The sequence below is a fragment of the Bombina bombina genome, chromosome 5 (assembly GCF_027579735.1).
Source record: "Bombina bombina isolate aBomBom1 chromosome 5, aBomBom1.pri, whole genome shotgun sequence".
Taxonomy (NCBI): Eukaryota; Metazoa; Chordata; class Amphibia; order Anura; family Bombinatoridae; genus Bombina; species Bombina bombina.
In genome coordinates, this window is record NC_069503.1 from 498,212,832 (window position 1) to 498,239,119 (window position 26,288).

The following is a 26,288-nucleotide window of genomic DNA, read 5'->3' on the forward strand; positions in this document are numbered from 1 at the left end:
GCTTGGGTGATCCTCTTGCACTTCCTGTTGGGGAGGAGTTAATATCCCATAAGTAATGGATGACCCGTGGACTGACTACACTACAGGAGAAAGGAATTTATCAGGTAAGCATAAATTATGTTTTTTTAACTCTGACCCTCAAAATCTACAACCACTGAAAAACAACCAAAATAAATAGTTTCTAAATTTTGTCCTGAGTTTAGAAATACCCAATGTTAACATGTTCTTTGCTGTAGTTGCAAGTTATAGGGCAATAAGTACAAGTAGCACTTTGCTATTTCCAAACCATTTTTTTTTTTTCAAAATTAGTGATAGTTACATTGTAACACTGATATCTGTCAGGAATCCCTGAATAACCCTTCACATGTATATATTATTTTTAGTAGACAACCCAAAGTATTGATCTAGGCCTATTTTGGTATATTTCATGCCACCATTTCACCGCCAAATGCGATCAAATAATAAAAAGCGTTCACTTTTTCACAAACTTTAGGTTTCTCACTGAAATTATTTACAAACAGCTTGTGCAATTATGGCATAAATGTTTGTAAATGCTTCTCTGGGATTCCCTTTGTTCAGAAGTAGCAGACTTATATGGCTTTGCCGTTGCTTTTTGGTAATTAGAAGGCGGCTAAATGCCACTGCGCACCACATGTGTATTATGCCTAGAAAGTTGTTTAAAGGGACAGTCTACGCTAGAATTTGTATTGTTTTAAAAGATAGATAAGATAGATAATTACCCATTCCCCAGTTTTGCATAATCAACAGAGTTATATTAATTTACTTTTTACCTCTGTGATGACCTTGTATTCAAGCATCTTTTGATGCTTGAAAACATGTTTTATTTTAATTATCTATTGACTTGCATTTTAGCCAATTAGTGCTGTGTTGTGCTGACTCTTAAATAACTCACCGGGTGTAAGCACAATGTTATCTAAATGGCCCACATAAACTATCAGTCTCCTGTTGTGAAAAGCTAATAAAAATCATGTGATAAGAGGCTGTCTATAGTGGCTTAGAAGCAGGCAGAAATTTACGGCTAGATTTAGAGTTTGGCGGCCAAAGGGGTGCGTTAGCTACGCATGCTTTTTTTTTCCCGCACCTTTTAAATACAGCTGGTATTTAGAGTTCACAGAATGGCTGGGTTTTCAGTGCGTTAGGCTCCAAAAAGGGAGCGTAGAGCATAATTTAACGCCACTGCAACTCTAAATTCCAGTGGTGCTTACGGACGCGGCCAGCTTCAAAAACGTGCTCGTGCACGATTCCCCCATAGGAAACAATGGGGCAGTTGGAGCTGAAAAAAAAAACACCTGCAAAAAAGCAGGGTTCAGCTCTTAACGCAGCCCCATTGTTTTCTATGGGGAAACACTTCCTACGTCTGCACCTAACACTCTAACATGTACCCCGAGTCTAAACACCCCTAACCTTACACTTATTAACCCCTAATCTGCCGCCCCCGCTATCGCTGACACCTGCATATTTTTTTTAACCCCTAATCTGCCGCTCTGTATACCGCCGCTACCTACATTATCCCTATGTACCCCTAATCTGCTGCCCCTAACACCGCCGACCCCTATATTATATATATTAACCCCTAATCTGCCCCCCACAACGTCGCCGCCAGCTACCTACAATAATTAACCCCTAATCTGCCGATCGGAGCTCATCGCTACTATAATAAATGTATTAACCCCTAAAGCTAAGTCTAACCCTAACACTAACACCCCCCTAAGTTAAATATAATTTTTATCTAACGAAATAAATTAACTATTATTAAATAAATTATTCCTATTTAAATCTAAATACTTACCTGTAAAATAAACCCTAATATAGCTACAATATAAATTATAATTATATTGTAGCTATTTTAGGATTAATATTTATTTTACAGGCAACTTTGTATTTATTTTAACCAGGTACAATAGCTATTAAATAGTTAAGAACTATTTAATAGCTACCTAGTTAAAATAATTACAAAATTACCTGTAAAATAAATCCTAACCTAATTTACAATTAAACCTAACACTACACTATCAATAATTGTAGGTAGTTTATTTAATTTATTTATTGATAGTGTAGTGTTAGGTTTAATTGTAAATTAGGTTAGGATTTATTTTACAGGTAATTTTCTAATTATTTTAACTAGGTAGCTATTAAATAGTTCTTAACTATTTAATAGCTATTGTACCTTTTAAATACCGCTGGTATTTAGAGTTCACAGAATGGCTGGGTTTTCAGTGCGTTAGGCTCCAAAAAGGGAGCGTAGAGCATAATTTAACGCCACTGCAACTCTAAATTCCAGTGGTGCTTACGGACGCGGCCAGCTTCAAAAACGTGCTCGTGCATGATTCCCCCATAGGAAACAATGGGGCAGTTGGAGCTGAAAAAAAAAACACCTGGTACAATAGCTATTAAATAGTTAAGAACTATTTAATAGCTACCTAGTTAAAATAATTACAAAATTACCTGTAAAATAAATCCTAACCTAATTTACAATTTACAATTAAACCTAACACTACACTATCAATAAATAAATTAAATAAACTACCTACAATTATCTACAATTAAACCTAACACTACACTATCAATAAATAAATTAAATACAATTCCTACAAATAAATACAATTAAATAAACTAACTAAAGTACAAAAAATAAAAAAGAACTAAGTTACAAAAAATAAAAAAATATTTACAAACATTAGAAAAAAATTACAACATTTTTTTTCCGCTTGGATCAAGATGGTTGCCGGTCCGGATCGCCTTTTCTTCCCGGATAGGATGAAGACTTTGGAGCCTCTTCTGGACCTCTTCAGCTGCCGGATTATGGATCGCCAGCCCCCGCTTGAGCTTGGATGAAGATTTCGGAGCCAGGACGGATAGGTGTGATACCCGGCGAGGTGAAGATAAGGTAGGAAGATCTTCAGGGGCTTAGTGTTAGGTTTATTTAAGGGGGGTTTGGGTTAGATTAGGGGTATGTGGGTGGTGGGTTTTAATGTTGGGGGGGGTATTGTATGTGTTTTTTTTACAGGCAAAAGAGCTGAATTCTTTGGGGCATGCCCCACAAAAGGTCCTTTTCAGGGCTGGTAAGGTAAAAGAGCTTTGAACTTTTTTAATTTAGAATAGGGTAGGGCATTTTTTTATTTTGGGGGGCTTTGTTATTTTATTAGGGGGCTTAGAGTAGGTGTAATTAGTTTAAAATTGTAATATTTTTCTTATGTTTGTAAATATTTTTTTATTTTTTGTAACTTAGTTCTTTTTTATTTTTTGTACTTTAGTTAGTTTATTTAATTGTAGTTATTTGTAGGTATTGTATTTAATTAATTTATTGATAGTGTAGTGTTAGGTTTAATTGTAACTTAGGTTAGGATTTATTTTACAGGTAATTTTGTAATTATTTTAACTAGGTAACTATTAAATAGTTCTTAACTATTTAATAGATATTGTACCTGGTTAAAATAATTACAAAGTTACCTGTAAAATAAATATTAATCCTAAAATAGCTACAATATAATTATAATTTATATTGTAGCTATATTAGGGTTTATTTTACAGGTAAGTATTTAGCTTTAAATAGGAATAATTTATTTAATAATAGTTAATTTATTTCGTTAGATTTAAATTATATTTAACTTAGGGGGGTGTTAGGGTTAGGGTTAGACTTAGCTTTAGGAGTTAAAAAATTTATTAGAATAGCTGTGAGCTCCGGTCGGCAGATTAGGGGTTAATGTTTGAAGTTAGGTGTCGGCGATGTTAGGGAGGGCAGATTAGGGGGTAAAACTATTTATTATAGGGTTATTGAGGCGGGAGTGAGGCGGATTAGGGGTTAATAACTTTATTATAATAGCGGCGCGGTCCGGTCGGCAGATTAGGGGTTAATAAGTGTAGGCAGGTGGAGGCGACGTTGAGGGGGCAGATTAGGGGTTAATAAATATAATATAGGGGTCGGCGGTGTTAGGGGCAGCAGATTAGGGGTACATAAGTATAACGTACCTTGCGGCAGCGTGCGGACGGCAGATTAGGGGTTAAAAATTTTTAATAGAGTGGCGGCGATGTGGGGGGACCTCGGTTTAGGGGTACATAGGTAGTTTATGGGTGTTAGTGTACTTTAGAGCACAGTAGTTAAGCGCTTTATAAACCGGCGTTAGCCCAGAAAGCTCTTAACTCCTGACTTTTTTCTGCGGCTGGAGTTTTGTCGTTAGAATTCTAATGCTCACTTCAGCCACGACTCTAAATACCAGCGTTAGAAAGATCCCATTGAAAAGATAGGATACGCAATTGATGTAAGGGGATCTGCGGTATGGAAAAGTCGCGGCTGGAAAGTGAGCGTTATACCCTTTAATGACTGGCTCCAAATACCAGAGGGCGGTAAAAACCAGCGTTAGGAGCCTCTAACGCTGGTTTTGACGGCTACCGCCCAACTCTAAATCTAGGCCTTAGAGATTTAAATGTTATAAAGTACATTAATATATCAATGTTGGTTGTGCAAAGCTGGGAAATGGGTAGTAATGGCGTTATCTATTTTTTTAAATAATAACAATTTTTGGTGTAGACTGTCCCTTTACAATTGCATGTTCTTTCTGAATCATGAAAGTTGAATTTTGACATCTGTGCCTTTTTAAATAGTGTTGGAGCCCCCATTCATATTTTGTACTGATGCTTTCAATTTTGTTTTTGTTTTTTAGTCAGAACTCAAAAGAGCAAACACTTTTTTCTTAAAGCAAAAACTTGAAACTTTTCAGGCTTTATTAGAAGTGTGGGATGTTAGACCTATATACAATAATAATGAAAAATATTTGCTGCATTAAAGGGACATTGAACAAAATTATTTTATTATGCATAGTAAAAAAAACTTGCAACATACTTTTATTATTTTTGTTTGACAAACTTTGCAGTCATTTAAGTGGATTTTTTTCCCCTACTGCACCTAGAGAGAGTGGATGGCAGATCGACATCCTGTAACACTTTACACAGTGATTGTTTGATCACTGCACATGCTCATTTACATTTGTTCATAACTGTAACATCAACAGAGAGGAGTATGTCCAAAGAGTATATTTTGGTCAGCTATGAAAGAGTGAAATAATACACATTTTGCTAACAAATTTATAGTGTTAAATTCTTTGAAAACATTTATTTTGTATGCATTTCTTTTGCAGCACAGTGCCTTTAAACTTCCTGTAGAGATGTAGAGATAATAAAATGAGTCATTGTGTAACACATTTATGTATCCAGACAAGTTCCCACAGAAAAAACTCAATATAAAATTGTTTCTACCAATGCAAAGGATTTGATTAAGGATATGCAAATTAGAATGACAACATTTGCTAAATCTATTTGTGAAACTGACATCTCATGGAGAAAAACAAACCTGTAACATTGCAACTTAATGGGACATTAAACACCTTAAAAAGATATTAATATAAATTGTTTAATTTCATGTAGTAAAACAACTTTTCCATATACTTTTATTATGTATTTTGTTCTCCTTTCCTGTAATTTAAAGGGACAGTCTACACCAGAATTTTTATTGTTTAAAACGATAGATAATCCCTTTATTAGCCATTCCCTAGTTTTGCATAACCAACACAATTATATAAATACACTTTTTACCTCTGTGATTACCTTGTATCTAAGCCTCTGCAAACTGCCCCCTTATTTCAGTTCTTTTGACAGACATCCATTTTAGCCAATCAGAGCTGGCTCACTGGAACTCCACGTGCGTGAGCACAGTGTTATCTATATGACACACATGAACTAACATCCTCTAGTGGGGAAAAACTGTCAAAATGCACTGAGAGAAGAGGTGGCCTCCAAGGGCTTAGAAATTAGCATATGAACCTCCTAGGTTTTGCTTTCAACTAAGAATACCAAGAGAACAAAGCAAAATTGGTGATAAAAGTAAATCGGAGAATTGTTTAAAATTGCATTCGCTATCTGAATCATGAAAGTTTATTTTGGACTAGACTGTCCCTTTAATTCTGAATATTGTGAGCCTACGCTTGCCTATATATGGATCAATTGGAGGAACAAGTGGTATACACTGATCCTGAATTTCATAAGTGTTTGGCTTGGTGGCGTTATATTGATGATGTATTTATTGTGTGGCGGGGCAACATGGAATCCATTGAAGAATTCCATTTGAGGATACAGGATAAGGTTCTAGCTGTCCAATTTACTACTAAATATCATCAAAAACAAATTGAATTTCTTGACATGGTAGTTATGCATGCAGGTGATACCTTTGAAACAGATATTTTCAGAAAGCCAATGGACACAAACACCGTTTTGTCCCAACAGAGTCATCACCCCCCCTAGAGTATTCAAGAGTGTGCCAAAATCACAGCTCTTGAGGGTTAATAGAATAGTCTCCAATCCCTCGGCCTGTTTAATATGCTTAAATGAGATGCGTAACAGGTTCCAAGAAAGAGGTTATTCCTCAGAGGAATTAGATTCTATCTATCTTGAACCACAAGTGAAAACTGGTGTTACTAAGAAACTGGCATTTGTCTCTAATTTTAATTGTACTAGTGTCAAATTGCATAAAACTATTTGTAAACATTGGTTTATGTTGGGAAATTCAATGCCAGAAATTGAGGAATTTCAGCAACCGCCTTTCTCAGCATTTAGAAAGGGTAATTCACTAGGGAGGCAATTAGTAAGAGCTAAGATTATGCTGCCTAAAACTAAACAAAGAGTCTTTAGACCAGTAGAAAATGGCAGTTTTCCATGTTTTAATTGCTCACACTGCAATAGTATTATCAAGGCTAATGTTATTAGTCATCCATTTTCTGGCAAGAAATTCCATATTATGGGACACTATACATGCCAATCGACTTATGTGATTTATGCACTCAAATGCCCGTGTGGCATATTATATATTTGGGAGACCTCCCAGACAATAAAAGATTGCCTAACTCAACATAAGTCGACTATCAGAAATCCAAAGAAGAGACATTAACCGATCCCCTCTCATTTTTATGAGAAGGGTCATCAGCTCAATCAATTACACTTTATGATCTTGGATCAGGTACCTAGGGGTAATATTGACTTTGATAGGGGTAGGATGTTACTTAGAAAAGAGGCTATGTGGATACATAGGCTTAATACTATGCACCCTAAGGGCCTCAATAGGGAATACAATTTAGCTTGTCTGCTCTAATTAGGTATATTCTGTTAGAAAAAATGTATATGTGTATTGAATTGCTCAAAGCTATCTATAATTGTAGAATTAAATCATTTTGGGTGTTTAGCTTCGTTGAAACTAATAAGTTGTATATAAAGTATTATAAAAAATTGAAAAATTCATAGTAAAATAAAATTAAAAATTTATATTAAAATATGGTATCGAGGATTTGTTGTACTATCTGATATATTCTTTGTTCAAAGAATATTTGAAAAGTGATTGCTCCTTTGTTTATTTTATAGATAAATAGACAGTCACAAAGTTGTTATATTGATAAAATTGTTATTTTGACACTGTCTGTATATAATTTCCTATGATGTCAGAGAGGAAGGTGGGCGTGGTTTGAGGCTATTTAAGGGATGGAACATGTGTTCATTTGTATTGAGCCTGAAGAGGTGGTCTAAGGCCTGAAACGTTGCTCTGTGTTGTACTGCTGCCTTGAAGTAAAGCCTTTGGAACTTCCTGCAATTTTGAGTGTCTGCCTGTTTTTTCCTCAATATATTGTGAGCTTTCCAATTCATGTCAAACATGGAAGTGCAGACACAGTTATATTCCACACACTCATTGGTTGCAGACCAATTTATGTTGTAAGCCATTTACAACCATTTCTAATTGGCCTGAGCAGAAATGGTAACCTAAGTGACAATATGGTGGCGCCCACTGCTTTGTGGACATTAGAATGTTACCCTTATTATTTCAATACTTAAACAACTAATATTATTTTTAAAAATATATGTACAAATTAATCTCAGGCTAATCTTTGCTTTGAATACAATATTCAAGTAATGATTTATTTAGGGCTAGATTAAAAGTGGAGCGCTATTTAACGCTTACCCTTGAGTGCTAACGGTGCTAGAAGTAAACTGTTTTCACTTGCACGATAAGAAGCCAAACTTAGGATTTTGCACGTGTGATAATCATTTCCCCCACAGAAGTCTATAAAACAAAAAAGTGTGTGTGTGTGGGGGGGGGGCTACTTGCGCTCAAATACAATATATAAATACTCCAAGAAGGATAGCACAATCTTACATATAAGACACTGCCACGGTGCACTGTATAGATAAATCCAAAGTCCATCCAAAAGTACAGGCACTCAGTGGTCTTTTTAGTAAAAATTATTAATTTATTCAATCAAGTTAAAAAGACATGATGTTTTGGTGCATTGCTGCACCTTTTCCAAATGTCAAAAATATATACAACGAATAACCTAAAACTAATGACAAACTTACTGATATTTAATCCTTATATACCCCTCTAACTCCACTTAAAGCTCCAAGTGTACTGCCATCGAAAATGAGCATCTGACGTCATCAAAACGCACCCTTGTGCACAACGTCATCACCCCTGTATCCATGTTGTCATGGAAACCCATGTAAACATTCAGTTATACCAGCTGTTGTACTTGCGTGAGATGAAGTATATATATCGATAGTTAGTGAGATATAAGCGGCGATGCCTTTTCACTTGGAATACCATTTTCAATCCACACAGGATATTTATGGCATTGCAGCTAAACCCCCCATTTTCGATGGTACACCTGGAGCTGTAAGTGGAGTTAGAGGGGTATATGAGGATTAAATATCAGTAAGTTTGTCATTAGTTTTAGGTTATTCGTTGTATGTATTTTTGACATTTGGAAAAGGTGCAGCAATGCACCGAAACGTCATGTCTTTTTAACTTGATTAAATAAATTAATAATTTTTACTAAAATAATACTGAGTGCCTGTACTTTTGGATGGACTTTATATTTATATTTATATATATATATATATATATATATATGATAGAAATAAAAAAGATCAGCGCTAGAAGTTTATGAGTGTGCTGTTGGTCTTAATATATCTTCCCATCCACTACTGGAAAATATATGTATATGCAGGACCCTTGCTAGTTAAGCATCAAACAGTCTCATTCAGTCAAGTATGGCAAGTCTATGGATGTATATTGTTCATTAATATCCACAATGCTAGTTCCTGTGTGCTGTGGAGGAGTAGGCTGCTCGTCTGAGAGAAGAAGAAAGATCCCCCGCAGGGCAAGGTTCCTCTTAGTGATCTAGAAGAGTGTGAGACAAAACAAGCGCCCAGAGGCACACTTCGTGTAGTACGTTTAGATAAATAACTTATACTTTAACAGTTGGAAAAAATCCGCTCTCACCTGATTCAACCTCAGCTTATGAGGTATGTAATAAGCGCTTCTGTTTATATACTCAGGTCTCGTATCGCCCTCCTATAGGTCCTCAGGTCTCCAGTTCCTCCTTGGAGTCTGCAGAGTGTTCCTGGATCTCTGCAGCCTATATCTAGAAGGGGACTAGGGCATAGGAGTACGATAGTGTGTACTGTTTAAAATATACAACTACCAGGTTATAGTGATAAAAACAGGTGTTTATTTATATATGTACACACAAAAAGATATCGTTTTTAACAGTGCAAGATAAAAGCCCCTACAGGTATTTCTTTGTAGGAGAAGAGAGAGAAATATTCCACGTTTAGCAGAAAAAACACTATAGAGCTGTAGTCATACAGGTGTTACATCCAGCATGCAGTGCTAGAAACACAAGTGACTAAATTGCTCTGATAAATATATAAACAAGTATGGAGCACCAAAGGATATTCGCAGATCTGCTTATATAAGTAGATATTAAAGCAGTCCAATCCTTTATGCAGCTCCGTGTAGGTGTATAGGCACAGCGTGCAATGTCAGCGTGTGGCGGGGGGCGGAGCCTAACGCGTTTCGTAACCAATGGGTTACTTCATCAGAGGTGTGGGCCGCCCCCCTACCTTGATCTATTTATACGCATTAGTGAGGCTAGTCTGCCTCCTGTGTGCCCCTCTATCGCCATTTTGAATAAGGGCAGACAAATTTGTGTTTATTTCGTATTTACATAAAGTGTGCAATATTACTTAGACACGCAGTAGTATCCCAAACATATAATCCATTGTGTACATGGTCTACATGTTCTTTCAGAGAATGCTAAAACATATTAGTCTCCTCACATGTTTAAATCCTATGTCAAATTCCTTCAGCTGCAAAGCATACCAGCTGGTGAATTTACATAAGACAACATAATCTTAGAGGCATAGTTACACGTTTTAAGTTTTACACAGATTAAATAAAAAGTGATTAGATAAATAGAATCTATATATATAACATTTTAAAACTTTATAAAATTATTTAAAACTTTAAAATAGTACATTGTAAAGAAGCATGTTATAAAATAATGTTTCATAGGGTTCCCTGTTTTTATTATTATTACAGGACCACTTAAAACCGCTGTTAGTTTGTAAGTAGATGATGGGTATATTGTTTTTGTATTTAAAACAATTTTTCTATAACTATCACAGCCTTTGTGTATAAAAGCTGATCATTGTTTATTATATTAGTATGTGTTTCTGTTTCTATTAACACGTATTAAGAATGGATACAATAAAATACTATCTTGGATTATTACAGAAAGGCTGCAAGGTCAATATCTCTGTTTAGCCCTTTGGGTTCTAGAGTTTCTAGTTTATGAATCCACATCGTCTCCCGTTTGCGTAATTCTAGGAGTCTACTACCCCCTCTTTTACCTGGTAGTATGTGGTCTATTGCTTTAATAAAAAATTCCTTGTTATTTTTTCCATGAACCTGAGAAAAGTGGGTTATTAGTGGGTTTTTTAGTATACCTGCCTCAATATTTTTCATATGCTCAAGGCAGCGAATTTTAAGACCCCGTGTCGTGCGCCCTATATACCTTTTAGGGTTGCTGCATGTGCATTCTAACATGTAAACAACAAAGTCTGATTTGCAGTTTAGTAAGCCTTTAATGGGGTAATTGTCTCCCTTTGTCCCGCTATCAATATATTTGTTATACTTTTTCTCTTTGTGTGTATGTGCACAACAGACGCAGTTCTTTCTATAGCACTTATAGAAGCCTTGTAGATTCGTGATCTTACCACTACCTTTTTTCTTTGTTAATTGTGTATCGCTAGGTGCCAAGAGGTTTTTCAAATTTTTATTTTTCTTATAGGTAACATTTGGTCTATTTCCTATAGTATCCTTAAGTATAGGGTCATTCTTTAGTATTGACCAATTCTTTTGTAATATATTTTTGATTTTCCAGTGTCCTTCATTGAATGTAGTGACAAAGTTAATTCTATTATCCCTTTTATATCTGACAGTACTTCTACTTATGTTGTTCATATTAGCAGCTGGTTGTTCTTGACTAATATCCTTTCCTCGTATGAGTGTCTGCCTATCCAGTTTAATTACTTTCTCATATGCACCCTGGACTGTCTCTATAGGATAGTGTTTCTCTACAAACTTATCTTTCAGGGTATGTGCTTCTATTTTAAAATTATTGATATCAGTGCAATTACGCCTCAGTCTTTGAAACTGACCGTAAGGGATGTTTTCTATCCACTTAGGGTGGTGGCTGCTTCTTGCGTCTAGATAACCATTAGTATCCGTAGATTTCCTATAAAGTTTGCTGCATATTTTTCCCTCAGAAATATATAGTGTAATGTCCAAAAAGTCAATTGCGGACTCTTCTAGTCTTTGGGTGAACTTTAGGTTCATACAGTTTGTATTAAGCTCATGTACAAAGGTATTCCAAAGTTCAACTTCGCCATCCCAAATAATCAGAATGTCATCTATGAACCGATGCCATCGGATTATATTTTTATATTTAAAATTAGAATCTTCATAGATCATATCTTCCTCGAAGACTCCCATGTACAGGTTCGCAAAATTGGGCGCAAATTTGGTGCCCATTGCGGTCCCTGTACATTGTAGGTAAAAGTTTCCTTCAAATCTGAAGTAGTTGTTTTTTAGGATGTACCTAATGGATTCTAGTATGAAGTTTCTCTGTATCGGTGCAATATGATTAGTTAAGTTTAAAGATCTTTTAATAGCATCAATCCCACATTCATGTGGGATTGATGTATATAGTGCCGTTACGTCTAGGGTTGCCCATTTGTACGTGGGTTTCCATTCTAGGCCCTCTAGTATTTGTAAGAGATGAGGAGTGTCTCTCAAGTATGATTTTAAGTTCACAACCATAGGTCTAAGAAATAAATCCACATATTCTGAGAGTCTAGATGTCAGAGAATCTATTCCCGAGATAATGGGTCTCCCGGGAGGTTTCTCTAGACTCTTGTGGATTTTTGGCAAATAATAAAATATTGCCGTCTTAGGTTCGTCATTGGCTAGATATTTCCTCTCTCTTTCGGACAGTACTCTATTTTGATAGCCACTATTAATAAGTTCAGTATATGATCTTATAAATATGGAGGTAGGGTCATTTCTCAGTGTCACATATGTGGTTGTATCTGACAGCTGACGTGTTGCTTCCTCCAGATAGTCTATCCTATCTAGGATTACAATCCCTCCTCCCTTGTCAGCCTCACGAATTATAATTTGTTCATTGTCCATAAGTGTTTTTAGGACATTTTTTTCTTTGATACTTAAGTTGTGGTTATATATTTTATAGTTATCGCACAGGTCCATGCACTCTTTTGTAACTTTGTCTTTAAACTGGCTGATATATTTACCCTGTGATTGAACCGGGAAAAATATGGACTTTGGTCTGAGACCACTATTAATTATTTTGAATTCATCTATTATTTCTGAATCATTACTGAGTTCTGGTTGGGTCTGAAAGTTATTTCTACTCTCATTCTCTAGATCCATTAGGGCTTCTAGTGTTTCCATGTCTGTCTGTGTCAGGCTATCAGAATTTTGTAGTCTTTTTTCCTTTTCAAAATGTCTGACTAGTGTGAGTTTTCTTATGAATTTGTTTATGTCAATGAAAAGCTCAAACGGGTTAGGTTTTTGAGTTGGTGCAAAGGACAGGCCTCTTTTAAGTAGACTTGTCTCCTCCAAGCTTAGTATATGTTTAGAAAGGTTAAAGATTTTGATAGAATCTTCTTTTTTAACTATTATCTCATTTCCCTTCGTCTTTTTAAGCTGAGATTTTCTTCCAGCCCTGCACCCTCTTCTTCTTCCATTTGTCTTTTTACCCTTCTCCCTTCTGGGGGTATTTGTGGTTGTCTCCACTCTAAGGGTGTGTATTGTGTCTCCCTTCCTTCTCTTTGTATCTCTATGTTCCTGGGTCTGTCTGTCAGATGTCTCTCGTGAAAATCCTTATCTTGATAATTGTTTCTATTTCTGTGGCTATTTTGGTTGTATTGCTCTCTGGGTGTCCTTATTTGTTCCCATGTATCTCTCCATTCCTGATTGTGGTTCCCTATCTTATGTGGATATTGATTATTCCTATTTGAATTGAAATTGTGAAATCTTCTGCCTCTCGTGTGGTAGTTATTTCCTCTATATGAATGGTATGATTCATTTCTGCTATATCCTTCATCCCTATAGTATTCTTGTTTATAGTTAGTGTGTTGGGACGGATACCCTCTATTAGCATAATCATATCTATTATGTCTAGGGGTTGGTTTTCTAGGGGGGAATTCGAATCTGATGTTGGATGGTTTAGGAGTTCTTGGATCAGCTCTCTTGGTTTCTTTTTCTTTTATGTGATTGTTTCGAATAATATCACTGTACAGAGTATTCCCAGTAGTCTTAGATACTGTAAGTGGTGAATTGGGTGTATCGTTTCCTCCTGGTGTAATGGGTGTAAATGGTACATCAGTTTCAATCTCTGTTTCCTGCTTGTTCACTAGCTTTCCTTTGAATGTCTCTTTCTAGTTTTTTCTTTTTCTTAAGTTTTAGATCCCTCTCTAATTTACTCATTCTTTCTCTTATGTCACTATCTAGTTTGTCATAGTGTGTGTCTCCTTTGAAAGGTAACAGTAAGGTTCTTATTTTTTGTAATTCAGCGGTTACTTTGTCTAAGTTTGCTTCTCTGAATCTAATTATATATATATAATGAAGAAGATATATCAGCTGTTGCAAGGGAGTTAATATTTAGGATGGGTATCAGAGGGCTCCAAAAGTACTATAAGTCCTCTAGTGTAGTGTACAGGGGTTCAATATTGTTACATTAAGAAAACAAGAAAAAGAAAAAACTGAACCCTTATCCAGTACAAACCCATAATCCAAAGTAAATAACAACCATAGGGTAGTGGATCAATGAAAAGCACAACACAACAAAGAACAGTTGCAAATCAACTTAGTTATTTATTAAACCACAACAATATACCTGTGGATAAATGGTTAGAATACAAAATATGACACAGTCAAGAAACAAATTCTGATAACACAATTTAACTACAAAGTGATATAATTCACAAGTTCATATTGCTGTATCATTCTTTGTATGCAAATTTAAAGTGTAACAGCTCACATTATAAAGCATCATAGCAAAGTCTATTGCAGTAATTGGAAATGATGCGTGATCAAGCAAAAAATAAAGCCAAGCAAAGCAAGCTGGTAAATGTAATGCTTGGAAGTTAATCAGTTACTGTTAGATCGTTCAAATAGCAAAGCAGAAAAGGAGAGTTAAGAAGTAGTGGTCCCAGGTTAATCCCACCTAAATGCCAGTACAAATAGAATGCCCTCCTAGAATGGAAATCTGATCATATCCCCAGCTTACCAGACCTCAAACGGGTAGTATACTTCCTGGGTTATAAATATGCAGCTTAATCCGTCGCAGGAGTAACAAAGATAAACTTCACTGCTTATCCGGATTGATTAGCGGCACCTCCTCAGCTTCTGGGTCTTTTCCATTCACCGGGTCAAGTACTTTAGCAAAGTACGGCATACAGGGAAACCATTACGGACCAAACAAACAGAGTCCACACTCACGGAGGTCCTGTGGGCGTGGTTAACTTGTTACATGTGTTTCACTCATTCAGTATTGCTATTGGGCTTCGTCAGGCATGTGATTCATCTGTGTAATGATACGCATTTTTATGTCATGCCAAGTGAAATATTAACTCTTTAGGTGTCTAAATACTTTTTACAAATTCAAAACACAATAATATTCCATACATATATACATAGAGGATGCGATGGATGCGATTTAATGATCAAGTTAAGAAAAATAAAACAAAAAACAAAAAGAGATTGATTATTGGGACATCAAATTAGTTACATCAAACTTGCATTGAAAATCACATAAAATGTGTCACCCTAATACTAGAAACTAAGGAACAATTTAAGCTAGTCTAAACCAGTAAACCGAAAGAGGATTTCTCATTGGTATTTTTTGCAGACTTACAAATAAGTATCATACACAAGATTTGTATATAGGTTAATAATTTTAAAACCTATACAGATAGTAATAAAATGACATACATTCCATGGGGCATATTTATCAAGCTCCGTACAGAGCTTGATGCCCCGTGTTTCTAAAGACCGCTGTTCCATAACCTGTCCTCCTGCTCTGAGGCGGCAGACAGACATCGCCAGAAATCAACCCGATCGACTATGATAGGGTTGATTGACACCCCCTGCTAGCGGCCGATTGTCCATGAATCTGCCTTGGACGGCATTGCACCAGCAGTTCACAAGAACTGCTGGTGCAATGATAAATGCAGAGAGCGTATGCTGTCGGCATTTATCAATGTGCAGCGGACATGATTCGCAATATCATATTATGTCCGCTCGCACAATGATAATTCGGCCCCCATGTCTATGTTGCATAATATCACTAAACGGTTCCAGACCATAATTCCTTATACATCCATTCTAATGGGTTAACCATTTCAAATAGGAAAGGATGATTTACAAGAAAGGGGCATAATTAAGTTCCTCATTTAGGCCCACTATTACTTAACTCCCTGCCTGCTTTTCTGCTTTGCTATTTGAATGACCTAACAGTGCTGATTAACTTCCAAGCATTACATTTACCAGCTTGCTTTGCTTGGCTTTTTTTTTTGTTTGATCACGCATCATTTCCGATTCCTGCAATAGACTTTGCTATGATGCCTTATAATGTGCGGTTTACACTTTAAATTTGACACAAAGGGGTTTGAATGGCTATTAAAGGTAACCATCCTCACCTGTGATCTGTTTTCTTGTATTTAGTGTGTGTGTATAAAAGGTAAATGAGTTTCTTGCATCTTTCATCCAGTGCTGCACTGACTATTCTGGAATCTGAGTCATGGGGAAAGCAAAAGAATTGTCAAAGGATCTGCGGGAAAAGGTAGTTGAACTGTATAAAACAGGAAAGGGATATAAAAGATATCCAAGGAATTGAGAATGCAAATCAGCAGTGTTCAAACTTTAATAAAGAAGTGGAAAATGAGGGGTTCTGTTGAAACCAAACCACGGTCAGGTAGACAAACTAAAATTTCAGCCACAACTGCCAGGAAAATTGTTCGGGATGCAAAGACAAACCCACAAATAACTTCAGATGAAATACAGGACATGTGGTGTGGCTGTTTCAAGATGCACAATAAGGAGGCACTTGAAGAAAGATGGGCTCCATGGTCGAGTTGCCAGAAGAAAGCCATTACTATGCAAATGACACAAAGTATCCCACTTACAATATGCCAAACAGCACAGAGACAAGCCTCAAACCTTCTGGCACAAAGTCATTTGGAGTGATGAGACCAATATTAAACTTTTTGGCCACAACCATAAATGCTACATTTAGAGAGGAGTCAACAAGGCCTATGATGAAAGGTACACCATTCCTACTGTGAAACACGGAGGTGGATCGCTGATGTTTTGGGGATCTGTGAGCTACAAATGCACATAAAATTCGGTCAGAATTGATGGCAAGATGAATGCAGTATGTTATCAAACAACGCCTCATTTTCCACTTCTTGTTTAGAGTTTGAACACTGCTGATTTGCATTCTCAATTCCTTGGACATCTTTTTATATCACTTTCCTGTTTTATACAGTTCAACTACCTTTTTCCCACAGATTCTTTGACAATTCTTTTTCTTTCCCCATGACTCAGAATCCAAAACCGTCAGTGGAGCACTGGATACAAGATGCAAGGGTCTGTTAGGAGTCCAGAAACTCATTGACAGATCACAGGTGAGGATGGTTACCTTTAATAGCCATTCAAACCCCTTTGTGTCAACTTGTGTGCATGTTATCAGGTCAAAATCACCAGGGTATGTAAACTTTTGATCAGGATCATTTGGGTAGTTTCTGTTGTCATTATGATTTAAAAAGAGTAAACACAGTTGATTGATAATAAATGGCTTCAGCCAAACACTAACCATGAGTGAAAAAAAGTTTTTGTGTTATCATTCATATTCTCTGAAAAATGGCCAAGAAATCATAAATCATACATTCTGCCAGGGTATGTAAACTTATGAGCACAACTGTGTGTGTGTATATATATATATATATATATATATATATATATATATATATATATATATATATATATATATATATATATATATATATATATATATATATATATATATATATATATATATATATATATATATATATATATATATATATATATATATATATATATATATATATATATATAGGAATATCTATTTACAAATACATAGAACATATTCCCTTATGTGAAGAACATTGGAATGTGAAATATTTACAGTAAATACACACTATAACACTTTATTAAATATGAATATTGTATAAATATGTTTTTACATGGTTTTATCTACTTAAAGGGACATTAAACACCTCAAGATATTAATATAAATTGTTTAATTACACATAGTAAGACGATTTTGCAATATACTGTCATTATTTATTTTGTTCTCCTCTCCTGTAATTTAATTCTTAATATTGTGAGCTTTCCAATTCATGTTAAACATGGAAGTGCAGACACAGCTATATTCCACACAGTCATTGGCTCCTGACTCTAGTAAGCCATTTATAACCATTCCTAATTGGCCTCAGCAGAAAAGGTAACCTAAGTTACAATATGGCAGTGCCCACTGCTTTATGTACATTTGAATATTTCCCTTATTTTTTAAATATTTAACAAACTAATATACTGGTAATTTAAAAAAATACATGTATAATACATGTGTAAATTATTCTCAGGTGGGCGGAATTGCACAAGCATTTCTCCAGAAATTCTTGTGCAATGATAAATGCTGACAGCATATGTTGTCGGCATTTATCGATGTCGGGCCCAACATTTGATCAATCTACCCTATATGTTGAAGCCCTTCGCCTGTTTTTTTTTTCTAACACCTGAGACCTCATATATTTGAGCCTTTATAACTTTTGTGTGCAATATTTTTTTTTTAATAATGTTTATTAGATGGTGTTATTATGAGTGTAACTGTACTTTGTAATGTATTTTTTATGTGTTTTGTGACACTTTTGTTTTGTGAAATAGTTAACCAGAGCTCTGAGCACGGGGTAATCATTCAAGCGTAAATCTCGATTGTGCTCAATTGTTTGTGTTTACTTTCAACATGTAATACGAGCGGAAAACCTGAAGTGCGCAAACTTATCGCTTGCGAATAACTGTTAAAGCACCACTCGGCCCTTAATGTTTAATGTCCCTTTAAAAATTGTGGTATTTGAATTTGTACCTGCCGATTGACACAATAAAAATAAAGTGGACTTTCATTGATTAGTTAGTGAAAAAAAGGGTGCTAGACGCACCCTTTCTGTGCCGTGGCTCCTTGCTAAGCTCAGTGCTTCCGGCTGCCCACGACACAGCGGTTTTCTCTCAATAAAGTGACGTTTTCATCTCTAAACCAATAACCGTCCTAGTCATCTGACAGTGTTCTGTATGCTAGCAGGGCTATTGGTTAAGAGGAGGAAACGTCAGCTAATTGGTAAATATTGCTGTGGTTGGCAGGAGGCACTGACTTTAGCAAGGAGCCGCGGCACAGACAGGGTGAGTTGAATTTTATAGCATGGAATGTCTGTTTATTGAAAATGCATGTAAATATTATAGAAAACTAGTGTATGACAATAATGTGGGAGATGCACCTACTTCACGTTTTATAAATAAATTACTCAAGTACTAGTTAACTATCTCAGTTGGGGTAATTGATTATTGCATCTAACCTGATTATTCTTTTCACTGCAGATAATGGACAAGAAACTCCCTGAAGGCAATATGGAGGACATATGCAGAGTGACTCTTCTTCATGATAAATCCCTTTTCTTCAATATAAAGAAGACTACACAGTCCAAGTTTCTGTCTTCAGAGCCACAATAAATAGGTACAGTACAAAAATGGTAGCTTTTTAGTATTGTTTTAGTTTGTGCCTGTGTTGTTTTTTTTTCATCATCCTTCTACAATTAGCTTTTCGCTCCACAAAACCTCATATATTAAATATAAGTGTAGTAGGTACAGGTTGACAATATCATACTGCATTTGTGAATGACACATCTTTTCTCACCTTACCCTATACTGTTTCTTTGTATGATGGGTTGTATTACAATCCATAAGATTGAGAGAATTGTCATTGGGATTTCAAAATCAAAGTCATTCCTATCCGTTCAAAATCCTTGGTTATCACAATTGAAGAGCAATATTCAAATCATTCAGAAATAAATTTTTATGCATTTTTATACAGGATTTTTAGACCTTTTTCTAATTCAAAAACCTTGACCTCATGGAAACAAATGTTTATATGGCATATCTTTGGCTGTATTTGCTGTATTTTTTGTCAAGCTTTAATATTACCAAATGTTTCATGCTTTTTTTTATTCAAATAATTTTTTTATGCATGCTCAATTCTAAAGAAAAAATAACTTCTTTCTTGATATCTGCTTTTTTGGCAGACATTTTCACACATATTCAGTATAAAAACACAAATAATTCATGGTTTATTTTAATGATGAGTCTCATAAATAAACACCATTAACATATCAAACATATCCAAACATTAACTTTGTTAGACATTTGTTAGATCAGGAGTGCAAACATATGTATAAATATAATAAAAATAAATAAAAAAGTAATTGAAATGGATCGTAGTAAATTCCAGGATTCTGTTGTGATGGATAAATTGATGTAATTGTTAAGAGTGTGAGGGGCACAGGTTGTTACAATGGGTGAGGGAGTTTAGCCTGGTTTTGGAATAATTTGTTTGGGGGATTTAATGAAGACATATATAGATGGGCGGAAAAACTTCAAAAAATGTACAATACGGTGAAATTTTAAATTGTGTGCCCACAGAAAAAAATATATATAAATGCCCCTTAATAAATATGCAGTGTCTGGGCAAAGGGGGAAAAATTAAGTAGCATATTGAGTTAAGATCAGAGCTTAAGTTACAATTTTAATTAAAAGTGAGCATAAACTAGGGATTTTCTAGCTTGATCCCCTTTTAATGGAAAACTAAATTGTGCTTTTAACACAAGCGTCACTTGCAACATTGGGGTAAATGTTATAAACTGGTAATAACAACAAATATCTCTTTTTATGTCAATGGGTAGTTTTGGTGCTACTACCAGTTCACAAAACTTACATTTGGTGTGAACTAGTCCTTTTTAGTTGATGCTCACAAATTTGTTGAATACACTGTTAAAGTTTTGCTTTGATCCACAACATAATGAATATCCTGATCAGGGCAAAGCCAGAGACCTATTTAGGAGCTGCACAAACACATGCCACTCATTCACCGACCATGATGAGATTATATATGTGGCATAGGCTTCAGCGTAATTTCTGAAACCCATGCCACCCGTAATTTCACCTTGCACAATGGGGTATCACATATACTGTGTCGTCAGATGTTAGACTGGTGTAAGTAGGACAAACTGGCGATCTTCAGAAATGTGGGCAAATACACATTTCTGTCGTCGCAAGTAACTTATGCCAGTATTATGTCCGCGTAAAATGTCAATAAAGAGTAGTTTTATGCAAATGAGGATAACACACGTACAAACAAAACCGGAATTAAACAAAAAAAGTGACACGTAATTACATTATTCAGAATCCCTATATAAACCCCTGCGCAAACCTCCATTTTGTTGCGTGTTTGGATTGTTCGTTGAGCTACAACACACGGCCCAGAAGGAGCAGAAGATTATAGTGAGAGCAGAGAGAGAGGCGCAAACAAAATAATTAGTTAAGTCGCATTGGTGGATTGAGTATAATTTGTACACTTACTTACACATATTCTGACATATTGCACAAATTGCATACATACATATACAAATACACCACACTTTTTTTTCTAACACCTCACATATTTTATTTTATTTTTACAGTGTGATAGGCTGAGTGTTTGGTTGTGATTGTGTGTGACTGAACTGGAAGTGAGTGGGAGTGTGTTTAGTGTGATTAGTATGAGGATGGCAAGAAGAGGTAGGGATGAGGGGAGGAGGGGAGAGAGGAAGAGGGGAGAGGAGTGGTAGGGACAGGAGGATAGGAGAGGACAGGAGGAGCAGTGGGCCCCCCGACAGGAAGCAAGTGGAGTAGGAGAGCCAGGAGGATGATGGGAGGAGAGATGCCAGAGAGCCCCAGATACCAGGCACATCCAGGAGAGGGACAGAGGGTGCACATGGGGACAGAAGGGGGAGGAAGGAAAGGATAGGGAGAACCCACACTACCAGGGACATCACAGGGAGGAAGCAAAGTGGCCATGGAGGATGAGAGGCTGAGATGTCACAACTTCTTATTTGCTGAAAATGTTGCCCTAGTCCAGGCCATTATGGACAACTACAGTGACCTCTTCGGGCAGGAGAAGGGCAAAGGCAGTGGCAAAAAAAGGACTACATGGATGGCGGTAGAGGATGCCGTCAACAGCATGTCCCTGCAGAGGAGGACTGTAGAGGGCCTAAAAAGTAGTGGAATAATTGTAAGAGGTGGATCAAAGAGAAGATGGGGCAGGAAGCTGTCCACCAGAAGGGAACAGGCGGTGGGCCATCCCTGGAAATGGATTACAACACATGGCAGGAGATGATACGCAGGTCCCTGAGTATCACAGCAGTTCGTGGACTTCCAGGGGCTCGTGACTCAGGTGTTGCAACCATAGCACATCATGCTGGTGAGTAACAGCCCACACACCTGTATTATATGTAATTGCAATACAACATCCTTTAATATCACACATTCATGTACATGATGAGGAGCATGGTATTTGGAGTACTAACAAAAACATCAACAATTATACTTGACATTATTGCTACATAACACAATGCAATTCATGATGTGAGGTGGAATAGTGCAATACTAGCATGTCTCAGAGTAACACAGGCCACAAGCCACATGTAGAGTTTTCATTAAATGGACGCTATAGCTATCCCAATACATTTAGCTCAATAAAGCAGGTTCTGTGCCTAGATCAAGCTAAAGTAAATTGTGTGACCATAGTGTCACTTAAAGAACACATTATTTCATCATTGACATGTACACATAACTATTGTATGAAACACATCCCTGTATACGGCTCATATTCAAATCCCTCATAGACCAACTCACAATGTGCACATGCATGTTATAGAGTTTGACATGTGAATCAGTATAGGCCCTAGCATGTATCAATGTACATTGTATGCCCACATGAAAACTACAGCTGCCCCTCAAGCAGCAGAAACTACAGCTGCCCCTCAAGCAGCAGAAACTACAGCTGCCCTTCAAGCAGCAGAAGCTACAGCTGCCCCTCAAGCACTAGAAACTACAGCTGCCCCTCAAGCACCAGAAACTACAGCTGCCCCTCAAGCACCAGAAACTACAGCTGCCCCTCAAGCACCAGAAACTACAGCTGCCCCTCAAACACCAGAAGCACATCCACAAGCATCACCTCTTTTCCAACATTGTGGCCCTCAAGCAACTGCCAGCCCTGTTGCTCAAGAGTCTGTGGATGCATCGTATTCTCCCCTGGGTGAGGAATACACAAGCACTGAGAGCATACACAGAGGCCAAGAGAGGTTCTTCAGGGGCCAAGAGAGGTTACACAGATGTAACATAGAGCTGCAGAAGGATATCGCAGCATCATTAGGTGCAACAGTTCAAAACCAGTCACAGATGATGCAAATTCTGTCTGATATGCAGATGCAGATGGACAATTGATTTTGGGTGTGTTGGTTGAGCACTTTACACACCAGCAGTGCCTCATATGTCGTCAGCACACCAGCAGAAACACCAGAATCTGCTAGAACAAGTAGAACAAGGCAATCCACTACAGGCACCTCAGATCCCTCATCCAAGAAGCCAAACAAATATATATATATTATTATAGTTCACCATAAACATTGTCCTCTGTTATTTACCATGTAATTGTCATACACATCCATGTGAGGTGTGTTTTATTACACTAATATTATTAAAATATATCATATGACCTGTGTTAAAATGGTAATAAAAGACAGGTAATATTATCATGTTTATGACATATTCTTGTATTATAACTCACATCCACATAGTTGTGTATGAAGGGTACATATAGTAATATCCACTTATAAGATGTAAATCAATGTATCTCACATCCAATATAAATGGACACACAGGTATATATAATACTGATGTTACTGATAGGGTGTGCATTGCCAGGTGTTTTAATACTGCAGGTGAGAGGTTGTGCTGTTTGTAATTGGTTTGACACAATTGCAGAGGAGGAATATTGTTTTTAATAATTTAGTAGGCAGCATGGTTTAAAGGGACAGTTTACTCAAAAATGATGTTTCCAATAATCCACTTTACCTGCTGGAGTGTATTAAATTGTTTACAAGTATTTCCTTCACCCTTATTATTGCATTTGAAATATTTTATTTAGGCTGTGGTTTCCCCACCCATCCTTAAATATTTTGGCCTCAAGGCCAAGCTGTTTTAACATAGCCAGTAGAATAAATTACACTCCCAGTGGGTTATAGAAGAGATAAGGTAATAACATTTTAATTTTTAATTGTTCTCTACAAGTATTGGTGATTGGTTTATGGACAGATAAAGAAACAAGTATATGTACACAATGTGATAAAGTAATGAGATCTGATTATACCTACAAGCTCATCCCATTGTATTAGGTTGTAAATGCAAAACACAAAATTAGCTATTTCATATACACAAATAAACCTAAACAAAGCAAATCTCATACATTTTATACTCTGCAGCTAGTAAAAAAGTAATTGGAAAGAGAAAAACTATTTTATAGTATACTGTGACTTTAACTATTAGAGATGCTTCTTAAATGTATGTGTTTGTTAAGGCTTCCAGGGGTTACAATGCTTTTTTAGCCAGTGCAAGAGATGCTGCGCCTGCCTATGTGTGGCGAGATGAAAATGGAGTAGATTTTCTCAATTCTGCATGCGTAAGTCCTTGTGCTGAATATATGATACCGAATGGCAACGCCAGTTCTATGTTAGTTTATGGGAGTAAAAAATGCGGGCGACAGGCAAAATATATGCGCGTAACTTTTATGCTACGCCGTATATGTGATACCAAAACCGCGTAAAAACTGGCGTCACCGGCTTTTGCGTGCGACGCCGCATATGTAATCTTGCCCCATGTCATACTCAGGAGCTACAACAGTTTTCAAGGGACGTTGGTTAAAATAAATCCTCTAAAGATTTAGAGCATTTTATGTTTTTCATTAGAATGCCCATTTTAAACTCTGGCATTGAGATACATTTTTTGCCATTGAATATATGTATGAATGTGTGTGTATACAGCACATTATGAGAGTGCACATAATGAAATTGTAAAGAAAAGTATTCACATTACTTAAGTGACTGTATCGTTTTTCAATACACACTATATGACCAAAAGTATATGACTGTCACACCTACACGTATATGAACTTGTTAGCTGTCCCACTCCAGAACACTGGGCATTAATATGGAGTTGGACTCCCCTTTGCAGCTATAACAGCTGACACTCTTCTGGGAAGGCTGTCGACAACATTTTGGAGTGTGTTTGTGGGAATTTTTGCCATCCAGCCAAAAGATCATTTGTGAGGTAAGAAACTGATGTGAGAAGAGAAGGTTGGGCTTGCAAACAGCATTCCAATTCATCTCAAAGGTATTCAGTTGCTAGAAGTCAGGGCTCTGTTCAGGTCGCTTGAGATCCTCCACACCAAATTTGTCAAACTATGTCTTCATGTACCTCACTTTGTGCACAGAGGCATAGTCATGCTGGAACAGCAAAAGGCTTCCCCAAACTGTTGCCACAAAATTGAAAGCATCAAACTGCCTAAAATGTATTTGTATCCTGTAACATTAGGATGACCCTTCACTGGAACTAAGGGGCCTAGCCAAAACCCTGAAACAGCCCCAGACCATTATCCCTCTTCCACCAAACTTTACATCAGCTACTATGCATTAAGGCAAGTAGCGATCTCCTTGCATCTTCAATACCCATATGCTTCCATTAGGGTGCCAGATAGTGAGTGATGCAACAGATGGTGAATTTTGGCTCGCTACATGGTTCAGCTACTATTTTGTGGTTGAGATTGTTACACACTTCAGCACTCAGCCGTCCACTCTTTGATTTTGCATGGTCTACTTCTTTGGGCTGTTGCTCCTAGATGGTTCCACTTCACAATAAGAGCACAGTTGATGGGGGCAGATCTAGTAGGGCAGAAGTTTCACAAACTGACTTGTGACAAAGATGTTATCCTATGACAAGTGATAAGTCATGACAGAATAAGAGCTCACTAAATACATACTGAAAACTCTTTCTGAGGACAAGACAGACATGTTCAAGAAACCTATAAGGCGGATTCTTTGACAGTGGCATGTTTAAAGTAACTGAGCTTCAGTACAGCCCATTGTACTGCCAATGTTAGTCTGTAGAGATTTCATGGCTATGTGCTGGATTTTATGCACCTGTTAGCAATGGGTGTGGCTGAAACACATGATCTTAATAACTAGAATGGGTGTCACTGTCTACATACTTTTGGCCATATAGTGTATCAAAAACAAATGAGAATTGGAAAAATAATAAAAATAATATATAAATAAATATATAGATATCTCTTTTCCCTGTAGTAAAGTGCAAGTCACTGCTGTGTTTGAGTTTTTTTTATGAGTAAGAATGATCAGAATGCCATAATGGAGCAAGAGAAACAGAATCAAATAGTAAGATAGCCTGTAGGTCCCTTGTTTACAGCATCCAAGGGAAAAAGAGAAGAACATTCCTCGCAGTTAGATCAATATAGTTAAGATACATTAAGTGAAAAAGTCTCTTTAGAATAGAAAAGGAACAGTGTAGGAATAGGGAACTGTCAATCCTAAATGGTACAGTACAATCAATGGTATCATTTACTTGATGCATTTCCAAACCTCTGCCAAGCAAATTCTAGTCAATTATT